The 8,340-nt window shown below is 46.0% G+C and overlaps 4 non-coding genes across 4 annotated transcripts; 3 read left to right on the forward strand and 1 right to left on the reverse strand.

Annotated features, from left to right (window-relative positions):
• Positions 1-1,381: 1,381 nt before the first annotated feature.
• On the reverse strand, positions 1,382-1,454 carry Trnar-acg. Its single transcript has one exon. It is a non-coding gene; the product is annotated as a tRNA-Arg (tRNA).
• Positions 1,455-1,779: 325 nt separating this feature from the next.
• Trnay-gua lies at positions 1,780-1,873 on the forward strand. Its single transcript has 2 exons — positions 1,780-1,816; positions 1,838-1,873. It is a non-coding gene; the product is annotated as a tRNA-Tyr (tRNA).
• A 321-nt stretch (positions 1,874-2,194) lies between these two features.
• On the forward strand, positions 2,195-2,283 carry Trnay-gua. The gene is given in 2 exon segments: positions 2,195-2,231; positions 2,248-2,283. It is a non-coding gene; the product is annotated as a tRNA-Tyr (tRNA).
• A 121-nt stretch (positions 2,284-2,404) lies between these two features.
• Trnaa-agc lies at positions 2,405-2,477 on the forward strand. Its single transcript has one exon. It is a non-coding gene; the product is annotated as a tRNA-Ala (tRNA).
• Positions 2,478-8,340: the final 5,863 nt, after the last annotated feature.

The raw sequence follows: 8,340 nt of genomic DNA on the forward strand, positions 1-8,340 counted from the left end.
CCCAGCCCCAGCCCCAGCCCCAGCCCCAGCCCCAGCCCCATCTGCATCCCATAGGCTCTCCCAGGCAAATGTTCTGTCTTTGTGAGGTGCAGGATGCAGGCTTCACCCTCCTTATTCTGAGTGTCTCTACAATCTCATTTGCTTTTGAACTCCCAAGTACTATATAAAGTCTCCGGTGTAACTGTACCTCCTATAGCTTTGGATGTCGCAATGGTTCTTTGTCTTTCTCTTCCTACTGCTTCTCCTCCCATTCCCCCATAAACATCCATATATATAATTTTTTCAAAGAGGAATAAGGGAAAGCATGCTTGCATGCACATATACACAACTACACTTTTTCTCTTGACATGTTATAGAAGAAGAAAAAAAAAAACAAAAAAAAACAGCCAGGAAAAGGGAGAATTTTGCAATTTAGCCTGAGGGAAAGGAATCTCTCAGTGATAGACTGGGGTATCCATAAAGCTCAGGGATTTTTAGGGGAGCCCTATGGCCCTAGAGAAAAAGGAGCTGAAGGCCCCGAGGAAGGAGTCTTCCTGACACTATAGCCTTCATTTCCTAGGGCTTCCCTGTGTGATTCTGTCGGTAGCTCACATGAAATTTTGTCATAAGAGACAAAAATACAAGAAGCCACCATCACCCCCAGTTCCAGGTCCCCTATGCTTCCTCTTAAGTTGCTTGAGGGTGATGGTTTCTCTCACAGTGCAAAGATGCTGTGACAATGACCTGAAAATAATCACCTCGTCTCCTACCCTTGCAAAATAAGAAAACAAACTGAGAACAAGATATCGGCTCTTTGGTTTGTCTCTGAACTTAAGTGGAGGGAAGCAACCCCAACTTCCATAAAGGTACTTTTTCCTTTTTTTCTTTTTTAAGCCTGAGAAACACTAAACAACTTTAAAGATACCAGCCCTTTATATGTAAAAACTGGCAAACATCTTAGGAGGAAACAAAAACTTCCATCATTTTCAAATAAGTCTATGCTTGCCCATCCACTTAAACCTTAGGCCAGACTAGAGCGCTGCTATCTCCTCGACATGGTAACAACCACCTAGCTCATTTTGCTCAAACACCTGACTTGGTGAAAAGACCCAAGTCTATGGGTGGATTAAAAAAACCAAACCAAACCAAAAAAACCTCCCCAACAACTGTGTGGGCACATTATCAGAAAATGGACACACTTATCATTTTACTGTCTTAAAATGCCAAGAAATGGCCCACTTAGAGAAAATACTTTTCTGAACGCTTCAGAACCATGTTTAAAATGAGTGGCCCTGTGCCTGAGGACGGAGGGGTGCTGGGGTCAAGAGCAAGGATTGGATGGCTGTTGATTGCAGACCTCTATAAGTACTGAGCCAGCCCAACACGGTCAGTGACAAAAGCGCGAGCCAGGCAGGAGTCGAACCTACAATCTTCTGATCCGTAGTCAGACGCGTTATCCATTGCGCCACTGGCCCGTCGGCGTGGAGTACTCTAGGAGCTTTCAAAATGACAGCATGAGTTCGTCCTCTACAGTCTCATAGCGAGAAGGACAAAGGTAGCACAGGCAGGCCAGGCGAAGAAAGAGAACCAGAGCCTGGGCCGCCCGGGGACTCTGAGTTAGGGTCCTGTCTAGGCCGCTCAGGATTGCGGGAGGCGAAACGGCGGCTGTGCACATGCGCAGAACGACCGGCGGCCCTAAAGTCGCGAGTCCTGACTAGTGCGCATGCGCAACTCCTCCTGTCGCCCGAACTCCTGATTGAGATGTATTCAGGGTCAAGGGGCAGGAATGCTCCTTGTGTCCCTTCGATAGCTCAGCTGGTAGAGCGGAGGACTGTAGCTCACTTCCCGGTCAGGAGACATCCTTAGGTCGCTGGTTCGACTCCGGCTCGAAGGAGACAGTAACGTTTTCTCCGTGCTTTGTCTGACTTACCGGCCTTTCCCAGGGCCGCACCCTCTCGCTAGCCATCTTGGCGGAGCGAGGACTTTCTCTCCAGCTCGGGCCTGTATCCGCCCGGACTTGTCAACCTTTTGCGACACTCACGGTGAGAGCGCTCTCGGACAAGCCCCAGAGTACGGCTGCACTACCACCAAGTCGGCTCCTCACGTCTGCGGTTGCGCGAGCCCGCGTTTCCACGCACCGGGGCTACCTTTTCCCCGGCCGCGCGGAGCAGTGACGTAGCGTTATGAAGCCCTTCCGCCAAGCAGCCTGCCGCTCCCTTCGATAGCTCAGCTGGTAGAGCGGAGGACTGTAGGCTTGTGTCTGTGGGCATCCTTAGGTCGCTGGTTCGATTCCGGCTCGAAGGAGAGAGCGTGACTTTTTCTTTTACCTTTTAATCCTATCTATGAAACATGTTCAGAAATTTCTATGCCTCGCAGTGCGCCGCTCCTCCTCTAGGGGAGCACATAATGGCCAGATGCCGGCGGAGGGGGATTAGCTCAAATGGTAGAGCGCTCGCTTAGCATGCGAGAGGTAGCGGGATCGATGCCCGCATCCTCCAGTTCCTGTTTTGTCTTTGCATTTCTGTAGTTTTTCTTTTAATTTTGTTATACGCCTCAATTGGAGCCGAAAGACAGTAGGCAAAACTCAGCGAGGTGAATTTCAACCTTGTATTTCGTGTGGTGTCCGAAACTTCCAGGCATGCTTCTAATCGGTTTGTAAACACCCCCCACCCCACCCCACCCCACCCCACCCCCACGAGCAAAACCGGGAAATGGACCCAGCTTTAAACCCTGGCTAAGCTGAGGGTCCGGGGCTGTGTGGCCCCACCGTGGGCCTAAGGGTGGTATCGATGGCGCTGGAGTGATTTTCTTCGGAAGACTATGGGACTCTAGTCTTCTCCTGGAAGAAATTGTGGGGCATCGTGTAGACTAGGGACCCTCACAGAGGATAAACTGAAAATTAAAACGAACGAATGAAGCAAACCAAACCAAACCGAACCAAAAAAAAAAAAAAAAAAAAAAAAAAAAAAAAAAAAAAAAAACAAAACCGAACCAAAAAAAAAAAAAAAAAAAAAAAAAAAAAAAAAGGTCCGATTTAGGCTCCCTCGTTAAAAGACACACACACACACACACACACACACACGTGCACACATATACTTCAGTCAAGGTCAGAATTATTAGCCTTTTGACGATTATAATAAATCATAATTGCTTTGTACATTTTAGAATCCTGGGCAACCTGTGTGCTTTTGTTTCCGGTGTCTACAATCTGCTGCAACTTCTAGCTGTCTTCTGCTTTCTCTTTCCATTTTAATCCCATTTTGTTATTTTCAATGAAGTTTTTGACTGAATCTTTAAGTCACTTAAATATATCCCCCTACATAAAATTATGTCTTTTTCTTATTTTTACAAAGATTCCAAGTAAATCCTCGGGGCCTGCAGGTGTGCCATGTTCACCAGGCCTCTTCTCAAAGGCTTAGTAGCTGGGCTTAAGCTGCCTGTGCCTCCCAAGTGCTGTGTGTGCCTGTGTGGGTGCGTGTGTGTGCGCGTGTGTGTGTGTGTGTGTGTGTGTGTGTGCGTGTGTGTGTCAGAGCAGGGTGTGCCACCACATCATACAGGCCTCTAGCTCTTCACTGTCTTCCTCGGCTTTCCCAGAACTGGGGTTACTGGTGTTCACCCCAGTGCTCTGCCTCTTAAGTCTTATTTGTGAACAATAACAATAATCCCTGTAACTGTATGTGGTAAAAAGAGAAAGGAGTGTCAAGTCAGATAGTAAAGATGGTATCTGCACCAGAGTCCAGTCACTTCCTGAGGTCAGCAGTCCAGACATCGAAGTGCAGAGAAAATCAGGAGGCTGGGTCAGAGAGGTGGGTCGCGTGGGCAGTGGAAGCCAGTGGCCTGTCTTGCCTCTCTCTGTAGGACGTTGAACACAGTGCTCAGCATCTGAATCATTTCCCTTTCATCTAACGAAAAGCAGGATGGCCGTGTGGCACTTCCTCTCAGTTAAGATAGAGTTTCAATCTCTTGGTAGAGATCCTGGGACACAGTAAACACACAGCTCTTATCAGGAGGAAGTGGGGTAGGGAATGGAGGAGAAGGAAGGAGAAAAGGAAAGGGGAGGGGAATGAGAGGCAAAAATGCGGCCTGGCATTTTGCTGGCACACAGCAGAGCCTGGGACAGATTTCAGTACCAAGAGGCCTGGTGAGCATGCCACACCTGCAGGCCCCGAGGAGTTACCTGGAATCTTTGCAAATGTGTTGTCTAAACACGTAAGGCAGTACAGCAAAGGGGTGCTGGGCTTTCCCAAGCCAGCGAAGTAGACCGAGACTGAAAATACAGAATGTGGTTAAACACATTATGGGATGGCCATGTAATAGCATATGTATAACCATTGGCATTTTACTAAGAACTTGTAAGAACATGGCGGCAGGGGTGTGTGGTTCCAGTGGTGCTAAGGGGACTAGAGCCCGGTGACAGCATCAGATTGGACCACTTGCTGGACACCTCACTGGGTATTTCTAGCACAGAAATTGTGCCAAGAAGCTAAGAAGCTGAGTGGTGGCGGCGCACACTTTTAATCCCAGCACTTGGGAGACAGAGGCAGGCAGATTTCTGAGTTTGAGGCCTGCCTGGCCTACAAAGTGAGTTCTAGGACAGCCAGGGCTACACAGAGAAACCCTGTCTCAAACAAAACAAAACAAAACAAAAACCAACAACAACAAAGAAATTGTGCCAAGAAATGTTCAGAAGAAAGTACAGTATGCTAATTTTTACACATTTTCTCAGAGATCTTCATGATGAAGTGAAATCTAGAAAGAACAGCTTTGAAGGAGGAGCAATTACCAAGAAAAGAAAAAAACAAAAAACAAAAAAACAAAAAAACCACAGCTTCCAATGAGCAGTTTGTAATCAGCTTAATAAATGAAATGCCAGAGCGTAAAGCACTTTTGAAATTAGTTCCTTCCTTGTGATTTTTATTTTTATGAAGTGTCATTTCTCATTCAAAATTTAAAATCGTGTGTTCAAACTCCTTGTTGCCAGGTAGCAAGAAAAACTGTAACAGACCAAATGAGCAGAGGCAATATGGCAGGTGACCCGTGGAGTTTCTGATTAGGTACTGGGCTCTTCTGAGTAGGCAATAACTGGGTCCTACTACAGAGAAGAGGGCTAGGGCTGGTTTATTTCTCAGTAACTTTTTTTTTCTTTGAGTCAGAATTTCTCTGTGTAGCCCTGGAATTCACTCTTTAGACCAAGCTGGCCTCGAACTCAGAAATACCACCTAGCCCCTGCCTCCCAAGTGCTGGGACTAAAGGCATGCGCCACCACTGCCCAGCTGTCAGTAACTTTGACGATTGATACATGAAAGCAGAAGTTCTCAGGATGAGGGGCTTGCCTCTGTTGCCACTGTAAGCGGTGGCGGTAATGTGTATTCTGGACTGGCCTTCAATAGAATGTGGCCTTGGCTCTACCTCCCACACACTGGGAAAACAGGAATGCACAAGTCGTTCACGTTTTTTTAGGAAGTGGTTTTGTTTTTTTGTTTGTTTGTTTTGTTTTGTTTAAAACCACAGCTTTGGCTATAGGAAACCAAAGGAAGAGCTGTTGTATCTGGGTGATGTACCAAGCCTTGTGCAGAGAAGATGAAGCCCAGCTGACGGTATATTGTTAACATGGAGTCTGTGTCAAGGACCCCAGGAGAGAAAAAGCCTACCCCAGGTGAGGTTCTCAGGGATGGCAAAGCTTCCCTCTGCTCCCAGAACTAGTGAGGAGCAACTGACCTTCAGTTAAAAACCAGTGTATGCAGAAACTGTCGACCGTAGCTTCCTCCCTCGGATGTGTGCACGCTGAGGGAGGCGTCCTCTGGAGCAGTTAGCCCCTCCCTTGTGTGATATACACAAGGAACTTTCTGGGTGTTTGGTTATATCATAGGTGCCCCCACACAGCTCTTCTATCTGCCATTTCTTCATTCTTGTGTCCCTTGAGTCATGTTTCCAGGGCCAAGTTGTGCAGAACACAGCAGAGCCTGGTACTTGGAACAAACCCAGTTCATCTAAATTTCAAATGAAGTGTAGCCTTCTTTATGGAATGTGTAGTGTATTTTGCTTATAATAGTTGTGGGGAGGAGGATGGGTGGATGTGTATTGCAGAAAACTACTAACATTTTTAGCCCAGGAGTTGGCTCAAGCACCCACATAAAAACACTTGCAACCCTAAGTGCTGAGTGATGAAGACAGAATAGTCCCAGGGGCTCACTAACAAGCCAGCCTATGCAATTGTCCTGTCTTCAGAAGACTCAGAGCATGATAGCTCATGGCAGCTGATGTCAGTGTCTGGCTGTCATATGCACGTACATGCAGAACTAGCACATGTATGCCCACACACCAAGAACACTTAGTTTACCGAAGATTAATTATTTGCTGCTTTGTTTTGTCCTGGGATTAAAGTCATTTGGAGGAGAATTAATCAATGCTGGAAGTCATGGCCTGTGTATGTGTCCACTCCTCCTAAGCCCCTCCTTCAGGGCTCATCAGTGCCTCCAACATTCACATCACCTGGTGTTCTTATCTTGTCTTATTTGTATTTTTCTCTGTTTTAATGATGGAATCCGTCATAACTTCCTCGATTTTACTGGGTATAGGATATTAAGCCAGAAGCAACACTGGCCTTGCAATTCCTGGTTTCCTTTCAGTCTATGTTGATCTTGATTGCCAAAGGACTGATTTTAGAATCTCCTAGGAAGCCTTTGGGCATGTCTGTGAAGGCACCTACAGATGGATTTCACAACATGGAAGACCAGCCCTGGATATGTGGAGCTCTGTTCCCCATTCCCTGGGGTGGAGTCCCACACCCTGTAAAAGTGTTAGCACCGGCACTTAGATACCCCCTGCTTCCTCACCGTGATCCAGTGACCAGCTGTCCTGGGTTCCCAATACCTTGCCAGAGCTGCTTCGGCTTCCACACCTTCTCTGTCATGATAGATTATCCTCTCAGACTGTCAATACAGTAAACCCTTTCCTCCTTAAACTGTTCTCATCAGGTATTTTATCCCAGCAATAAGCAAAGTAACGAATACAGCTGTGTCTAATACTTCCTGTTGGTTTCGCCTCGTCTCTGACCGTAAATCCTATTTTGTATGATGAACATACATTTGTTGAAGCCAAGGACCTGTACTGCTGAGACAGGAGGGGCCAGGAATAAATGAAATTTATTCTGGAGTGCTGAGAAATGTTACCACTTTTGACTAATGCCTCAAATTCCTCCTGTCCCCAGAATTTTCTGACCTATTCTGGAAGCTGAGGTAAATATGTGATTATTCTTCTAGCCATCTGGAGCCAACAGGCATTTACATTCCAGCTCTAAGTACAATCTCCCAATGGTGCTCTCCAAGCTCCTGTTGGAGAATCCTTTATATATATATATATATACTTTAGTTTCCCCAAGATTTCTTTTTTTAATTTTACATTCAAGGACTGTTCAATAAGAAACCATTCACCACATGTGGTCATTTAAACATAAACTTAAATTAAATGATGCTTAAAAGTCAATTTAAGACTTTTTAGTAAAATAGAACTGGAGAATCTCATATTAAATGAGACCACAATGGTTCAGAAGACAAATAGCACATGTGTCGCACACATGTTACACGTGAGTGTATGTATCTGTGGGGATGAGTGTGGGTATAAGCCATGAAACTAGGAATCAGGCCCACAACGGAGAGAACAGGGACTTAGGAGGGGGCAGGGGCGATAAAGCGCACGCAGCATGAAAGTGGAGAGAGGAATGCTTGGGAAGATGAGGAGACAGGGAGATGAAGAAAAGGAGTTTGGGGATGGGGGGACCAACTAAAGCAAACGTGGGTGCACATGTCCTGGATGAACTGGTTACCTTGTGCTCTGACTGAAAGGAAGAATGAGACAGCTCCCCTACGCCAAGGCCAGAAGAGCTTCAGCCTGAGGCCTCACAGGCTTCTGGATTCTTTATAGGACCTTGTCACTCACTGTCACCAAGGATACAAACATCAAGTCCAGCTTGTGTCTCCTGATGCTTCAGCATCTGCTGTCTCCCTAGAAGGAGAGCCTGCGAGGGAGAGCTGTCTCCAGCCATTTCTGGTACAAGTTCAATTCCACCTTTATTAATGACAGTGCTCTCTAAGTTTTTGCACAATCATCTAACAAGAAATGCACCAGATTGTTCTTAGATAATCAGAAGTGTTTTAAGGGTGTGAAACCCCAGGCATTAAATACATCAGTGAACAAAAGGGCTTCCTGTCAGAAAAAAAAATGTAAGTTTATTTAATATTTTTAAAACATTAAACTCCAGTCTAGATCTATACACATTTTCATCACTCAGTAGAAAGGTTGGACAGTGCAGATAGAACATCTTCATCAGCATAGAAAGTCCTGCTGGGATTTCATAGAAAA

This window comes from Mus pahari, chromosome 4 (assembly GCF_900095145.1).
Source record: "Mus pahari chromosome 4, PAHARI_EIJ_v1.1, whole genome shotgun sequence".
In the NCBI taxonomy this organism is placed as follows: Eukaryota; Metazoa; Chordata; class Mammalia; order Rodentia; family Muridae; genus Mus; species Mus pahari.